Source organism: Rhinopithecus bieti, unplaced genomic scaffold, assembly GCF_001698545.2.
Source record: "Rhinopithecus bieti isolate Rb0 unplaced genomic scaffold, ASM169854v2 scaffold_8226, whole genome shotgun sequence".
Lineage (NCBI taxonomy): Eukaryota > Metazoa > Chordata > Mammalia > Primates > Cercopithecidae > Rhinopithecus > Rhinopithecus bieti.
In genome coordinates, this window is record NW_016805992.1 from 1,310,710 (window position 1) to 1,328,319 (window position 17,610).

The window sequence follows — 17,610 nt, forward strand, 5'->3', positions numbered from 1 at the left end:
TTAGAATAATCCATAATTTCAATACACAAAAATAACCATTTCTCTTACTGAACATGTAGTTTTTCCCTCAGCATTACTAGCTGGCTATATCAGTGCTTTTAATATGATAGCCACTAGCTTCCTGTTACTATTACATCCTAAATTAAAATCAGATACAGGCTGGGTGTGGTGGTTCACACCTGTAATCCCAGCACTTTGGGAGGCCGAGGCAGGCAGATCACTGGAGGCCAGAAGTTTGAGACCAGCCTGGCCAACATGACAAAACCCTGTCTCTACTAAAAATTAAAAAATTAAACAATTAGCCTATAATCCCAGCACTTCGGGAGGCGGAGGCAGGCAGATCACTGGAGGCCAGGAGTTTGAGACCAGCCTGGCCAACATAACAAAACCGTGTCTCTACTAAAAATTAAAAAATTAAACAATTAGCCAGGCGTGGTGGCGCACGCTTGTAATCCCAACTACTCAGGAGGCTTAGGCAGGAGAATCACTTGAACCTGGGAAGCGGAGGTTGCAGCAAGCTGAGATCGCGCCACTGCACTCCAGCCCAGGTGACAGAGTGAGACTCCGTCTCTAAAAAAATAATAAATAGATATAATTAAAATACAGTTATTCGGTTGACTAGTCATTGCTTTTTTCATTGCTTTTTTAAAAAATTGAAATTTATTTTTCTCTTTTCCTTTTTTTACTTATTTTTTCTTTTCTTTTTTTTTTTTTTTTTTGTAACATCTTGGATACCAAGTGATCAGTGATCAGGCTGAGTGGGGAGAACCAAGCTGAACTCTTTCTCTGCCTTTTAAGGTTTGTAATCTCCATCCATCCAGTCATTCATTATGAGCACTTGGTCATCGCCTGTGGTCTTGATGAGCAGTTCTTTGTGTCTTTGATTTTGTCACTGAAAGATTGCATCCTCTTTCCAAATACCTCTAGAAAGCTGTGGGGGCTATCCATCCGTCACAGCTGAGTATTACGTAGCTTCCACACAGCATTTTATACAATGGTAGAAAGGGACCTTCATCACATCTAGGGTCTCGTTTATACCCACGAAGGAGGTATGATCTCTGTTGTCCCAGTTTCAGGAAATTGAGGATCAGGAGGCGCAGTGACCTGCTCCAGGTCATGCAAAAGGAACCACCTCTGACTCCCAGTGCCCTGTTTGTCTTCCGGAGCGCTGGGGCCAGGCGGAGGAGAGTCGCTGGGAGCAAGAAGGGCTGGCAGGGCCCTGAGGGCCGAGATGGGGGTTGAGGTGGGGAGGGCGGGATGCTCCTTCCCTCCTCCGCAAAGGGAACCCTTCTGATTCTGACTCTAGAGCTCCAGAGACCGGATCCGAGACGCGAGTGGAGGTGGAGCTACACTAGCCTGCAGCCCTGAGGGTGTAAAAGGCCCATTAAGATCTAGGTTAAATCAACCTATGGAGTTGCCCCCTAGAGGGTCCAGCGTCCGCACAACTTGACGGGGATACTCAGCCGTCTCCTCCCCAGCCCCAGCACTTCCTCCCAGCCCTCGCGGTCCCGCTTCCCAGCCCCCGGGTTGGTCCCGCCCCAGCTCTCATCTCTCCCGCCCCCGGAGGCTGGACTCTGCCCCGCCCCGCCTGCCCCTCCCTCCCGGGGCGGTGGCCCGTGGCGGGCGCAACCATTGGCTGCGGCGAGAGCGAGGGCCGGGGCTGGCGGCGCTGATTGGCCAGGACGCTCGGCGGAGCCAGGGAGTCCAGCGAGTCGCTGGGGGAAGCCGAGCAGACACCCAGCGCGGCCGGAACTCGGGGCGCGCATCCCGCAGGTCGGAACCCGGCGGTTCGGATCCCGCGGAACGGAGCCGGGGCCTGGAGGTGAGCGCAAGGCGCCGGGTGGCTTGGGACGGGCCCTTCCGAGGAGAGCCGAGAGGAGGTCCTTCTGCCCTGCCCCCAGGGAGCAAAACCTGGGCATCTTCTCCTCAGAAACGGAGCCCTCATCTTCCCAAGGCGCGAGGCCCCTCCCCCGAAAAGACAGCAGCTCCCACCCCCTAGAGAGCAAAATACCTTCCTTTCTCCTTCAGAAATGGGCCCTTCCTCCTGGCTCCAGCTCTAGACAGAAGTCCTCTCCCTTTTACCCCTTGAAATAGAATGTGGCCCCTAAAAGTGGTCCCCGGGTCTCTAGAGCCCCCTCACCTCTTGGGAGACTGATGCCCCTTCCCCTTCCCCATCCTTAAAAAACTAAGTTTGGGTGTCTTCCCCCCTCTCTTTCGGAATAATGGGGGGTCTTCTCAGCTCATAAATTACAGTGACCTCCCCCTCCATGAAAAATGGAAGCTCTCCCCCCATCATAAGACAAGGAAATCCTGAAGCAGAGACCTGCAAGTCACCCTCCCACCCTAGATACTGGGCTCTGGAGAGATAGATGATTCACCCTTAGCCCTGCCGGAGACCCCTCCCCACCCGTCAGAGAGGCAGGGTGGCCTCTGACACCACCACATTAAAGGCTTTGGGGGATTTCCCCTCTCCTCCCCAGTAAACATGTAAAATGAGGGATCTTCATACTCAGGAGCAGGGCAAAGGTCTGGCCACCCCTCCAAGTCATCCACCTCCCTCCACTCCTCCCAAGCCCTTTCACACAAACCCCAACCTAGTAATGCCCTGCGCCATCTTCCCACCGCTCCCAATCCCATCCTTCTCTACCTCACCCCAGCTCCACTCCCACACCTGGCTGCCCCACCTATTTCACATCCTCTCACCTTTCCTCACCCACCCTGGCCAAGGTAAGACCAGGGGGGATTCAGTGAGATTTAGTAAGACTGGAGCTCTTGAAACTGGGATCCGGAGCCTAGAGACCCTTCCAGGAGTCTTCAAACTCTGACAGCAGAGATGGCCTCTGAGGCAGTAGGACCAGCAGAGACCATCCGCCACCTCTCCCCCACCCCCCACCCCAACACACACACAAAGGGCTGTGTTCAGTGCATCCTGTCTTACAGTCTGAGAGGACTGCTGGCCCTCTTCCAAGAGGACCCCCATTTCCCCCCTAAACTCCTGTGCACCCCCGCAAGCGCCTGTGGGCATTGCCTGGTGGAATTCCCTGGGCGTTCAGCCAAGAGAGATGGGTGCTGCTGGGCCCATCCAATGGGGAGGAGTCGGTGTTGGCTTTGCTGCTTTGATGAAGCCAGACTAAGGGACAGGATGTTGGTGACCTGGGGGTGGGGAGGGGGTGGGAAGAGCTCTTCTCTGGTGGGTCAAGTTGGGAGGCAGAAGAGAGGGTGGCAGTGAGTCGTGTGTTGCTCTTTGGAGCCTGTGCTGCGGTGTGGAGTCATAGAGAAATGTGTTTCCTCGAGGCCCAAAGAGATCAGCCCCGGGGAGAGGTCAATGGTCCACTCTGGAGTCCTAAGACCTAAAAGGGCTTCTACATTAAAGATGTGGCCCCTTCCTTTGACAGTTAAACACACAGAGGCACAGAAGGGGAAGAGACTTCCTCAAGGTCAGCCAGCCTGTGGGTGACAACTGGCCCCAACCCCTCCAGAACCCTTAGGGTGCTAGGATCCCTGACACAAGACTCAGTCCTCACATTTACAATGGGGACTTGGGGACTGCTGGGTCCCAAGTCCCCACTTGTCAGAGGAGGCGCCAAGGCTCTGCGAAGGTCATGAAGCCAGGAAGGGGCAGAGCTGGAACTCAAGCCGTTCCCCAGCAGGTTGCCTCAGGGAAAGCATTCCCGGCTGTCCGTGCATCCCCGCTTCCCCCGTGTGATCTTTGTATTGAGGCCATTGCCAAATCTAGGCTTGCCAAAATCCAAATTGACCCAGGAGAGCTAATAAGATCAGTTGCAGCTAATAAGAATCAGCTGCTGGAGTGGAGGCTACTGCAGGAACCTCAGTTGCCTAGCTGGCTTTGCTAAAAGAACTTTGGACAGACCCTGAGGATGTCACATCCCTTCCCTCCAAGGTCCCCTCCCTCTTAGCCCCTGCCCGTGCCCTCTGGCTTTGAGTTCCCTGCACATTGTCTCGTCTCTATTCAGAGCCCTGTGTCTTTTCTCCTGGGGCATTGCATGGGAAAAGAGCTGAAATTCTGGCAGATTGTCTAGGACCATCCCCCTAGGCAGCAGGGACTAGGTCCCTACAAATGAGAGAGTCTGAAGTAGGGGCTCTCTCTGTTTCTGCCCCCACCCAGTTCCCAGCTAAAGGATTGGTTGTTGTGCCCCAACTTTGCCAAGGCGAAGTTCAAAGCATGAGGGGAACCATGGTAGAGAGGCCGAGAGGTTGGTCCCTGGAGGCCTCTTATCTGGTTCTAGAGCACAAATCTGCCACTTAGTGTCTGATCTTAACCTCTCTGTGACATATCCTTGGGGTAAAATGAGTTAATTCTCATAAAATGTTTAGCACACAGCAAATGAGCAGAAACAGTGATCACAAGTGCAAAGTCTTAAAACCTGTAATCATGAAGTTGGGAGGTGCTTTTGCCTTAAGGCAAAACTTGTAACCCTTGCTGTAGATAATCTGCCAGGGCTAAGGTGCCTGGGGACAAGGCAATGCCTTCCCAGAGTGACAGTGCAGTATATGGAATGGACCACAGACCCTGAAGCCAGATGGAGCAGAGAGTTGGTCACTGGTAGTGTCTGTCTGTGGAACCTTAGGCAAGTCATTCATGTCTGTGAGCCTCAGTTCCTCATCTTTGAATGAGGTTTGTTGGAGCTGGACATCAGAAAAGAGACAGGTCTAAATGAGAGGTTCTCATCTTGGGCACTGTTGACATTTGGGTCGGAGGATTCTTTGTCGTGGGACCCCCCTGTGTATTGTAGGATATTCAGCAGCGCCTCTGGTCTCTACCCACTAGATGCCAGTGACACTCCCCACCCCATGAGTCATGTCCATCAGAAATGTCTGTAGACATTGCCAGATGTGCCCTGGGGAGCAAAATCATCCTTTTCCTTCCCTATTGAAAACTGCTGGTCTAATACATGGCCTTAAACATAGTCAATACTTAATATAAAACAGCTTCCGAGCTGAGGCGGGTGGTAGGCTTGAGCCCAGGAGTTTGAGACCAGCGTGGGCAACATGGCAAAACCCTATCTCTGTAAAATACAGGAAAAAAAATTAGCTGGGCAAGGTGACATGCCCCTGTAGTCCTAGCAACCTGGGAGGCTGAGGTGGGGGAATTGCGTGAGCCGGGGGAGGTCGAAGCTGCAGTGAGCCGTGATCACACCACTGCACTCCAGCCTGGGTGACAGAGTGAGACCCTGTCTCCAAAAAAATAAAAAACAAAATAAAACCAAAAACAGCTTTTTGCACAAGCTCCTTGTTTTGGTTTCCATGTAATGAGGAGAAGGAGATGTGTCTACCTGCGGAGGCTTCCAGTGTTAATAACAGTTTTTAATTTCTCACATTTACACAGGATTTTCTTGTTTGGTTTTTTTTTTTTTTTTTTTTGAGACGGAGTCTCGCTCTGTCGCCCAGGCTGGAGTGCAGTGGCCGGATCTCAGCTCACTGCAAGCTCCACCTCCTGGGTTCACGCCATTCTCCTGCCTCAGCCTCCTGAGCAGCTGGGACCACAGGCGTCCGCCACCTCGCCCGGCTAGTTTTTGGTATTTTTTAGTAGAGACGGGGTTTCACCGTGTTAGCCAGGATGGTCTCGATCTCCTGACCTCGTGATCCGCCCGTCTCGGCCTCCCAAAGTGCTGGGATTACAGGCTTGAGCCACCGCGCCTGGCCTCTTGTTTGGTTTTTGTCTTTCTTTTCAGTAGAGACAGAGTTGAGGGGTCTTGAACTCCTAGGCTTAAGTGATCCTCCCACCTTGGCTTCCCTAAGTGCTGGGGTTGCAGGTGTGAGTTACAGGAATAAGCCACAGCGTCCAGCCTACATAGGACCTTATCATCTCCAAAGCACTCTTGTGTCTATGACAGTGTTTCTCACTCTACAGATAAGCAAACTAAGGCTCCCAGAGGTTCAAAGACTTGCCTAAGACCATCACCCGCTTCTCCACCAAGGATCAAAGAAACATCCATGCCAGAAATTGTTTGAGAAACAACTGAGTTCTGGGCCCTCTTCAGATTAGTTATCAGGGTCTTTCGAAACTTCAATGGCATGCCCTTCAGTCCAGCAATCCCACTTTGAAAAATCTCTCATAGAAATGCTCACACTTGCACTGACATCACATAAAAATGTCTATGGCAGAGCCTGCAACACCAGCATAGGAATGGGTTACAGCATATGCATTCATGTGGGAGAATGAGCAGTCTTTAGAAGAATGAGGTGGATCCACATTCCTGACCTGGAAAGGTTCCTGAGGCATATTATTTAATGAAAAAGATAAAGTCACAGAATCAATATAGCCAGTATGATCCTTTTTTTTTTTTTTTAAAGTAAATATGCATGAACATAGATAGTTAGGGAAGTGGGGAATTAGAGGGACCTAGATAGTATATATGTATGAGAACATATTCATGGGGGAAGAAGAAGAAAATAAATCTCCACCAGCTTCCCATGCATTAAATATGAGCAAAGTGAGCTGGCCACCTTGGCTCACATCTGTGATCCCGGCACTTTGGGAGGCTGAGGCAGGAGAATCACCTGAGCCCAGGAGTTTGAGGCTGCAGTGAGTTGTGAACCAGCCACTGCACTCCAGCCTGGGCAACAAAGGGAGACTCTAAATAATTAATCACAAAATTAAAATTAAAATGAGTAGAGCACAACCCACAGTGGTTGAGAGACTTGGTCACACCAGAAGTTGCCAGTGGCGAAATTCAGCTTTGAGTTTGCCAGTAGTTTTTGGGGCCAAGAAACAGGAATCTGAGGCTCATCTCAGCAGGCCAGGCCTCCTTCCTTACCATGGGGAAATTCCTTTTCTGAGCACCTAGAGGGATCCTGGTATGAGACTGACTTCCCCTGAATCCAGCTTTCACCCGCGTGGTGACCTCAGGCCAGCCACTTTAACTCTCAGTGCCTCATTTCTCTATCTTTAAAATAGCTAAAAGACAAAGGAAAAAACATGAAAGCCAAAAAAAAAAAAAAAGGTAGAAGGAGGAGGCAATAGTAGAACCTCCCTCATTGGGCTGCTGTGAGGATTACATAAAACCATGTGTTCCAACCCCTGGTACTTAGTAGGTGCTTAATTAACACAAGCCCTGGTCTCTCCCGCCTTTTTGTCTGCTTGCCTGCTCCTTGCCAGGAGGCAGAAGACAAAAGCCTCAGAAAGGACAGTGGGGGCTCCTGAGGCCCCAAGAATGCTTAGCAGGCTTAATCATTTGTCCTCACTTCTTCACTCTGCCCTCGGATCCACCATGACCACTCCGCTGCAGGAGCTTTTAGCAGAAAGCCTGAGGGAGCTCTCTGAGGGGGTCTGTGTTCTAGCTCCTCCTTCCTGGGGTCTAACCATCCTTGCTTTCTCTAGACACTCCACACATTAAACTGTCTTACCCGTTGCAGGGATGGGATGCTATCATGTGACCTCTAATTACACATCCCTTCAATAATAAGATTAACTCTCCAAGGGCAAGTTTTCCTCCTCCTTCAAAAGCTATCTCACGTTGCTTTTATAGGTAGACTCCCCCGACCCTCCCCCAACCTCCAGCCAGGAAAACCATTTCTCCTCCTCCCAACTCCTGTCATCTACATCCTAGACTTCCTGGGTCCATCACACCCTAGATTTCTTGGGTCCATCGCTGTTTGCTGGATTTCCTCCCGATCCGTAATTGCCTGGAAGCAGCCATCACATCCATCACGTCCATCCCATTTATTCTTGTATCTCAAATGCATAGCACACTTCCCTATGCACACAGTAGATACTCAAGGAGCATTGATTGAATGCAGAAATGTATTTTTTAAATTGGGGTAAAATACACATAACATGAAATTGACCATTTTCACTATTTTATTTTTATTTATTTTTGGGGGGGTCGGGGGAGTCTTGCTCTGTCACCCAGGCTGGAGTGCAGTGCTGTGATCTCGGCTCACTGCAACCTCTACCTCCTGGGTTCAGGCAATTCTGACTCAGCCTCCCAAGTAACTGGGATTACACTCGTGGGCCACCAACACGCCTGGCTAAGTTTTTTGTATTTTTAGTAGAGATAGGGTTTCACCATGTTGGCCAGGCTGGTCTTGAACTACTGACCTCAAGTGATCCGCCTGCCTCAGCCTCCCAAAGTGCTGGGATGGCAGGCATGAGCCACTGCGCCCGACCTCCACTTTTTGATTATTATTATTGGGGTCACTGTGGCAAGTGTGAAGCAGTACCACATTGTGGTTTTGATTTGCATTTCCCCAATGACTGATGGCATTGAGCATCTTATGTGTTTGCTGGTTATTTTTATGTTATCTTTGGGGAAATGTCTACTCAAGTTCTTTGCCCATTTTTGAATTGAGTTGTCTTTTTGTTCTTGAGCTGTAAGAGTTCTTCTTGTTTCTTTTTCTTCTCACCCTGTCACCCAAGCTGGAGTGCAGTGGCATGATCATAGCTTACTGCAGCCTTGACTTCCCAAGTTCAAATGATCCTTCTGCCTCAGTCTTCTAAGCAGCTGGAACAACAGGTGCCACCACACCTGGCTAATTTTTTAAAAAGCATTTTTTTTGTTGAGATGGAGTCTCCCTATGTAGCCCAGGCTGGTTTTGAACTCCTAGGATCAAGCAATTCTCCCATCTCGACCTCCCAAAGTGCTGGGATTACAAGTGTGAACCGCCTCACCTGGCCCAGAGTTCTTTATATAAATGAATGTTTCTTTGTGTCACTATTTCTTCATCCACTTAAATATTTGCTCAGCTCCTGTAGGTCACACACTGTCTTGTGATCCTGGGAATACCACCACTTTCTGCCCATCAGGAACTCACAGTCTGCTGGAAAGTTTCTCAGCCTCAACACATTTTTTTTTTTTTTTGAGAGGGAGTCTTGTTCTGTTGTCCAGGCTGGAGTGCAGTGGTATGATCATGTTTACCTGGAACCTATGAATAGGACCTAGTTTGGAAATAGAGCGTTTGCAGAAATAATTAGTTATTTGGTGTTCCTGCATTAGAGTGGCCCCTAATCCAATGACTGGTATCTCTCTCTCTCTCTTTTTTTTTTTTTTTTTTTTGAGATGGAGTCTCGCTCTGTTGCCCAGGCTGGAGTGCAGTGGCACAATCTCAGCTCACTGCAACCTCTGTCTCCCGGGTTCAAGCGATTCTCCTGCCTCAGCCTCCCAAGTAGCTAGGATTACAGGCGCCCACTACCACACCTGGGTAAATTTTGTATTTTTAGTAGAGATGGGGTTTCACCATGTTGCCAAGGCTGGTCTTGAACTTATGACCTCAGGTGATCTGCCCGCCGCGGCCTTCCAAAGTGCTGGGATTACAGGCGTGAGCCACCACTCCTGGTCCACCTCTATACTACTGACGTGGAAGCAAGGCCGTCCTGTGCCGGATATTTAGCAGCATTCTTAGCCTCCACCCACGAGATGCTAGCAACATACTTTCCTCCATGTTGTGACAGCCGGAAATGTCTCCAGGCATTATGAAGTGTCCCCTGGGGAACCAGATTGCCCCAGTTGAGAATCACTGGTTAGAGGCTAAGACAGGCGTGTATATCTACAATTTCAATCAGATTGCTTGTGCCTAACAGGATACACACAGACACACAGACACACACATACACACACACACACACACGAGGCATTCAGCATGTATTTGTTGGATGTTGGATGGCGGGGCGTGTGGATGGATGCATGGATGGACAGACACAGCCCCTTTGTTGGTTGGCTAGATTGATGGATGCATGTGTGACTGAATGGATGAATAAATGAATCCAATTTACAAACTCTACCGTGGGAAAACAGAACGCTGTTCTTCAACCAGAGTAGCCTACCCCTTTATCTCTGTCTAGCACAGTGTTTTTCAAACGTCAGCATCAGAATCCCCTCAAGAGCTTGTTAAAACACAGATTGATGCCCTGCCCACCAGAATTATGATTTGGTAGAATCACTGGTGGGAAGAATGCTCCCAACTCTATTTCCAGGTTCTCTAGGAATCCTGGACCAGCCCCTGACCCCTGCCAACCTTGTCCATTCTCAGAGGTCCCATAACCTTCACTGCCAGCATCTCCCATTTAGGTGCTAACATCTATTACCTTGGATATCGGCAGCTTACCAGCACTCTGTCCCTGGGCTGCACTGAGAATTCCTTCAAAGGTGGGAACCACCGTGTTCTAGTACCTTACTACTAAAAGTGTGGTCCGGCAGCCAGCAGCATTGCATCATCTAGGAGCTAGCTAGAAATGCAGAATCTTGGGCCCCACCCGGAACTACAGAATGTGAATCTGCATTTTAACAATATCCCCTGGGGTGATTTGTGTGCACTTTTAAGTTTGAGAAGCCTATTTTAGACAGATCTGTAACCCCCACACTCAGAGCTAAGCTAGGGATAACTTTGCTGACAAGTTACATTGACAGCATCTGTTACGATGTAAGTGGTGCCTGAGTTGAAGCATCTTTCAGGCATGATTGGCCATTTGTATCCTTGCCTTATGTTATCTGTTGAAATGTCTACACTGGCCTCGCTTTATCCGTGGGAAAACAGAAGGCTAGAGGAGCAATGCCTTGCCCAAGGTCACACAATGGCCATGAAGCAGAGTGGAGATCACCCTCCACTCCTTAAAGGGAATGGGATCAAGAGCATTGAAATGTTGTATCCACTGAGCAGGGTGGCACATACCTGTAGTCCCAGCTACTCGGGAGGCTGAGGCAGGAGGATTGCTTGAGCCCAGCAGTTCTGGGCCGTAGTGTACTCTGCTAATCAGGTGTCTGCACTAGTTCGGCATCAATATGGTGACCTCCTGGGAGTGGAGGACCACCAGGTTGCCCAAGAAGGGGTGAACTAGCCCAGGTCAGAAACAGAGCGGGTGAAAACTCCTGTGCTGATCAGTAGTGGAATTATGCCTATAAATAGCTACTGCACACTCCAGCCTGGGTAACATAGTGAGACCCTGTTTCTAAAAAGAGAGAGAGAGAAAAAAAAGAACTGAAATGCTGTAATGATAATGAAAATATGGCGTGGAGGGGGAGCATTCTGAAGCTGCTTAGGTCTGTCCTCTGAAAGTGGAGAAAGGAGAGATGACTTAAAAGTGATGCAAGAACAAGAACTTAAGTTGTATTTTTTGGTTCATTTAACCAGTGTTTATTGGGTACTTACTAGACTCCAAGCATGGTTGTCTGGTGTCTATAGTATTGAACAAGGAAAGCCAGGCCTCCCTTTTGGTGGCTTATCTGGAGTGGACAGATGTAGCCATCTGGCATTCATTCATTTGTCAATGAGTGTGTTCATTGTATGATTTCCATGTGCAGTACAGTAGTAGGGGTGTGTGTGTGTGTGTGTGTGTCTGTGTGTGTGAGAGAGACAGAGAGAGATGGAGGGAGAGACAAAGACTCAGCTACCACACCAGCGTCTCTTCTAGACTAGCCATGCGGGAACAGGCCCCAAAACAAGAAACACACAGTGAGGAGAGTGCCAAAGGTGTGTGGGAGTGAATACAGGTTCAAGCTCGAAGCAGAAAGAGGTTACCACTCCCCGTTCCTGGGGATTCTGGGGAAGAAATTTCAGGAGGAAAAGGCAGAGAAGAAGAAAAAGAGACTCTGGGCAGGGAGAGCATCATGAACAGGCCCAAGGAGTTCATAGGAAACCGTTCCAAGAAAATCACAGGGGAAAAAAGAAGAATAGGCCAGGCATGGTGGCTCACACCTGCAATCCCAGTGCTTTGGGAGGCTGAGGCAGGTGGATCACTTGAACTCAGGAGTTCAAGACCAGCCTGGCCAACATGGCCAAACCCCACCTCTACAAAACATACTAAAATTAACTGGGCATGGTGATGCATGCTTGTAGTCCCAGCTACTCAGGAAGCTGAGGCAGGAGGATTACTTGAGCCCAGGAGTTTGAGACCAGCCTGGGCAACACAGCAAGACCGCTCAAGACCCCTTCTCTACAAAAACTTTTAAAAATTAGCCAGGTGTGGTGACGTGCACCTGTAGTCCCAGCTACTCAGGAGGCTGAGGCAGGAGGGTCACTTGAGTCAAGGAGGCCGAGGCTGCATTGAGCCATAATCATGCCACTGCATTCCAGCCTGGGCAGCAGAGCCAGATCCTGTCTAAAAAAAAAAAAAAAAAAAAAGTCGGAGGTAAAACCATGAATCTCATACAGATACAAAAACAAACACTCAACGATTTTATTAGGCTCATTCAATGAGGGAACCAGGCATACATTAGAACCAGTTCAAAGGAGCAGCCAAATAAAGTACAAATATGTAAAGAGGAAAGTGACGTCTAAATAGATTCCAAACAGAGGCAAACATGGTTGGACAAGGCAGAATTCTCTTGTCTACCAGTTTTCTACAACTTACAAAGGAGTCAACGAAATAGTTTGAAAATAATGAAGAAGGCCAGGCACGTCAGCTCATGCCTGCAATCCTAGCACTTTGGGAGGCCGAGGTGGACAGATTGTTTGAGCTCAGGAGTTCGAGACCACCTTAGGCAACATGGTGAAACCCTGTCTCTACCAAAAATACAAAAAATTAGTCAAGCGTGCCTGTAGTCCCAACTACTCGGGAGGCTGAGGCACAAGAATTGCTTGAGCCTAGGAGGTGTAGTTTGCAGTGAGCCAAGATTGCGCCCCTGCACTCCAGCTTGGGCAATGGAGACCCTGTCTCAAAATAATAATAATAATAATAATAATAATAATGAACAAGGCTAGAATCAGATAATCCAAAATTTTGTGTTGTAAGCAGGTAGCACATAACTCTTTTTTTCTATAAAACCAATGTTCGGCCGGGTACGGTGGTTCACGCCTATAATCCAGCACTTTGGGAGACTGAGGCAGGTGGATTGCCTGAGCTTAGGAGTTCGTGAGCAGCCTGGGCAACACAGTGAAACCCTGTCTCTACTAAAAGTACAAAAAAAATTAGCTGGGCCTGGCAGTGTGCGCCTGTAGTCCCAGCTACTTGGGAGGCTGAGGCAAGAGAATCGCTTGAACCTAGGAGGCGGAGATTGCAGTGAGCCAAGATTGCACCACTGCACTCCAGCCTGAGCAACAGAGCAAAACTCTGTTTCAAAACAACTACAAAAAAAAAGCAAACAAACAACAACAACAACAAAACAGTGTTCAAATGATGGAGAAGCATGAGTGGATGAGGAGTGGCAACTGAAGGCTGTAGGAAGAGTAGATCATGTCCCGCCAGGTGACCTATGGTCATGAATTTGGACTTGACTCATAGGGAACCATGGAAGAGAGTTAAGCAAGGCAGTGATGTGATTTTATTAGCACTTGAGAGAGATCCTCCTGGAAGCTGAATAGAGAGTAAACAGACACCTTCTCCCACTAGCCTTTGAGCTCAGGTTTTGTTAGGGAAACAGGCAATCCCAGGGGCAGATTACTGGCCTTCCTGCAAAAGGTTTTAGAACCTGGAAGCTCCTTCAGGGCAAGGTTGGCCAAACACCAGCCAAAAGAGCAAGGCACCACCCAAGCAGGACAGGGCTGTCTTGTGCATGGGAACAAAGCCTGCCTCCTCTCTCTGCCCAGAGCTGTAAATAGCACTCTGCTGGCTTCGCAGGCTGAGCGCAGGTCTGGAGACAGCCTGGAAATGCGCAGACCAAGGAGCATTTGTGCAAATGAATGCCTGCGTGCAGATTTGCATGCCTGGCGTCCTGCCCCAGCCCTAAGTGTCCAGTCCTGCAAGGGGCTGGAAGCAGGGCTCAAAGAAGAGCCACACACAGAAGAGTGTGGACATTCTGATCTAGGGACAGGTTCCAGGAGGGATTCAGAGGCAGACTGGCAGGGTGAACGGGAGAAAACATGCAGAGGACCCTGGACAGAGTTTTGGCTCCAGCTTTACCCGTGATAATGACAATGAGCCATGAGTAGTGGCCACTCACATTGGCTGTGTTTGTGTGTAGTTGCTCACCTTGTCGCTCACAACAGCCCTATGAGGAAAGGCTCATCAGATTTCAGAGACAGGAAATGGAAGCTCAAAAAGGATGACTGACTCGCCCAGGATCTCCTACTAAAAGCAGCATTTCTAGTGAGAAACTGAGGCTTGAAAACTGTGGAGCCCTGGTGTCTAGGACTGACCCACAGGGACACCTCTGCATATGCCCACTGCTCTCTCTGGCCTCAGTTTACTCATCCATCAATGAGTGCAATAATGTCTTTTCACCTAATGATCACAGCAGAGTTTGGGAAGACCAACTACCACTGCAGATGAGAAAGGCTTGAAAAGTCATAAATGCTCAATATGAACTGGTGGTACATGGAGAAAGTCTGAAAGTGCTTTCCTTAGCCCCCAGAGACAGGGTATGGAGTGCAAGACCAACCTTGTTTGTACTCAGGGGCTTTGGAAGTGCAGAGTGGCCTTGGATGAGTGGAGGTGAAGGCATGCTGAAGCTTGCTGAACCACTCCCAGATCACAGGTGAGCCAGGTTGGGTCTAGTCTGTTTTTTTCCCTTGAGAAGGAAGAGATGGTGGGTGCACTGGGGAAAGAGTGGGAAACAGTGACTCTGAGGTGGGGACACACATCTGGATGAGAGCACTTGGTCACCTGCCCTCCCACGGAGCAGGTGCTAGTCTTTGGTCCCGCTCTTCCGGGTTCTTCAGAAGCTGAGCTCTGGTCTGTAATCCCAGCACTTTGGGAGGCTGAGGCGGGTGGATCATGAGGTCAGGAGATCGAGACCATCCTGGTTAACATGGTGAAACCCCATCTCTACTAAAAATACAAAAAAAAAAAAAAAATAGCTGGGTGTTGTGGTGCGTGCCTGTAATCCCAGCTACTGGGGAGGCTGAGGCAGGAGAATAGCTTGAACCGGGGAGTCGGAGGTTGCAGTGAGCTGAGGTCGCGCCACCACACTCCAGCCTGGTGACACAGCAAGACTCTGTTTCAAAAAACAAAAACAAAAACAAAAAAAAAGCTGAGCAGCTTGCTGTTTGTTTGGACTGAGCACTCCTTCCAGCAGCAGCCACCTGCCAACAACTCGGATCATTTGCGGGTCATCCATCAGGTCCCACACGGTGCATCCCCTGAAAGGCCTGCGGTGGGGCTTGGGGTGAGGCCTGTGTCTTAGACCTGTGAGATCAGGGAATAGTCCTGTGTCTGGAAAGCAGCTGTGCTGCTGGCTCCCTGAGTGCCCGGGAGCCAGTGACTTCTGTCCAGACCTCAGTTTCCTCATCTGTAAAATGGCAGCAACAAAACTACCTTTTGAAACATTATATGAATGGTTGTTAAATTGGAAAACTGGATGATAAGATTTGAATGCTTTTTTTTTTTTTAGGAGACGGGTCTCACTCTGTTGCCCAAGCTGGAGTGCACTGGCACCATCGTGGCTTACTGCAGCCTCGACCTCTGGGCTCAAGGGATCCTCCTGCCTCAGCCTCCTCAGTGGCTGGAACTACAGGCACATTCCCTGCCCTGCTATTTTACTTATTTTTTATTTTTGTGTAGAGGCGAGGTCTTGCAATGTTGCCAAGGTTTTGGTCTCAAACTCCTGGCCTCAAGCAATCCTCCCACCTTGGGCTCCCAAAGTGCTGGGATTAGAGGCATGAGCCACCGCACCCAGCCACAAGTTAAATGCTTCCTACCTACAAGACACTGAGTACTACTTGGACTATCTCATTTTTAACCTCTCAATAAGGTGAGAAAGGTCCTCTACCTTTAAGCTTCTTCACCAAGGTCACAGAAGTAGCAAGAACTTGAAACAGGACTTGAACTAGGATCTGCCTGGCTCCAAAACTTAAGTCTTCAAACATGAGATTATTGGAGGACCTCCAAGGGCCAGAGACTTAGAAGCCCTCCTCCTTCCCTTCCTGTGCCTTTATTCCTCAAGTCTATGTAGACTTTGTTTTTTGAATAGGCAATCATGGTACGTGATAAAACATTCAAACGGTGCAACTCAATCTACAGAAAAAAATAAATTTTTCTCCCTCATCCCCATCCTGTGGACCCCCAAGGCAAATAGTCACCAAGGCCAGGGTCTTACTATGTTGCCCAGGCTGGTCTCAAAGTCTTGGCCTCAAGCAATCCTCCTGCCTCAGCCTTCTGAAGTGCTAGGATTACAGGCATGAGCCACCAAGCCTGGTCTTTTATGGTTAATGCTTTTTGTATCCTATTTAAGAAGTCCAGCTGGGTGTGGTGGCTCACGCCTGTAATCCCAGCACTTTGGGAGGCCAAGGCAGGTGGATCACGAGGTCAGGAGTCCGAAACCAACCTGGCCAACATAGTGAAACTCTGTCTCCACTAAAAATACAAAAAAAATTACCCGGGTTTGGTGGCAGGCGCCTGTAGTCCTAGCTACTTGGGAGGCTGAAGTAGGAGAATCACTTGAACCCGAGAGGCGGAGTTTGCCGTGAGCAGAGATTGCACCACTGCACTCCAGCCTGAGTGACAGAGTGAGACTCTGTCTCAAAAAAAAAAAGAAAGAAAGAAAAAAAGTCCAAGGTCATTTGTATTGTTTCTTCTATTATCTTCTGGAAGCTTTCATGTTTTGCCTTTCATATTTATCTCTAGCATCCACCTGGGGTTGATTTTTATGTATTGTGTTAGGTAGAATCATGATTAATTTTTTTCCCATATAGGTAGTTCATTTGGCCCAGTATCACTGCCTCCATTGTCAAAAATCAAGTGTCCATATATACATGTATGTGTTTCTATTCTCTGTTCAGTTCTGTTAATCAGTGTGTTTAATCTTTGCCCCCATACTGCCTCTTGACTGCTGTAGCCCTAGAATACGATAGGCATTGCCTCATTGCGCTCTAAAGAGGCTGCACCAATCAAGACTTACTAATAATTTGAGAAAAATGTACTGGGCTTCCAACACAGTGCCAGATGGTATCGTGATGGGAATTCAAGTTTAATCATATACATAGCTGCTACCTTAAAGTTTTTAGTCTTGTAAGTGACGAGACATGAACCAAATAATTATACAAATAGAGGTAACATGTGAATGTGATGGGGCCACAAAGGGGAGCCATGTAGGATTCAGTGCTAAGAGAAAGATTTGATCGGTGGGAGAGAGTCAGGGAAGTCTTCTCTGAGAAAGTGAGTCATGAACTGATATCAAAAGTGTGAGTAGAAATGAGGGAATCAGAAGCAAGGGAAAAGCATCTTGGGCGGTGGGAACGGCATCTGCAAAGACTGAGTAGAAGCCTTCCCGGGACAAACACTAGATCCTCGTGGTAAAACCCAGAGTCCGGAAGGTGGTATGCACAGAAATTGGAACAGTGATAGGGACCAGACCTCAAGGCCTTTAAATTACATTCAAGGGCTGGTTTTTATACCTAGAACAACTACCCTAAGAACAATAACAAAAGTCACCTTGAATATTCCAGATTTAGGGTAGTTCCAAGAGCCTTTTCAGCACAACTAGGGTTGCTTCTTAGCAGGAGAAGAATGTGTATGGCAACCCCTGGAGTGACGTATCAGTTTTCTTTAGCTTCATTCCCCCAGTTCCTGGCACTGAATATTTCATTTTTGCTAGCAGTGGAAGCATCAGTTTTACTGTGCAGTCAGCCCGAGTTCCGCCAGCAGCAGCATCTGCCTGGCACCCTCTCAGGTCTGGAACTCTTTTCTCCCCAGCCTGGTGAGGGTCTTGCCTGCTGGAGTGTCCCTTAAGGTGGACCACAGTGCCGTGAACTTGAACTGTTTCTCCTCATTCACCATCA

At 48.8% G+C, this 17,610-nt stretch overlaps 1 protein-coding gene across 1 annotated transcript in view; it reads left to right on the forward strand.

Annotated features, from left to right (window-relative positions):
• Nucleotides 1-1,671: 1,671 nt before the first annotated feature.
• ABAT (4-aminobutyrate aminotransferase) overlaps nt 1,672-17,610 on the forward strand; it is a 111,867-nt gene continuing 95,928 nt past the window's right edge. The window contains exon 1 of the mRNA XM_017874408.1: nt 1,672-1,822. The gene's annotated coding sequence lies outside the window, so the exon portion shown is untranslated. The remainder of the gene's footprint in view (nt 1,823-17,610) is intronic.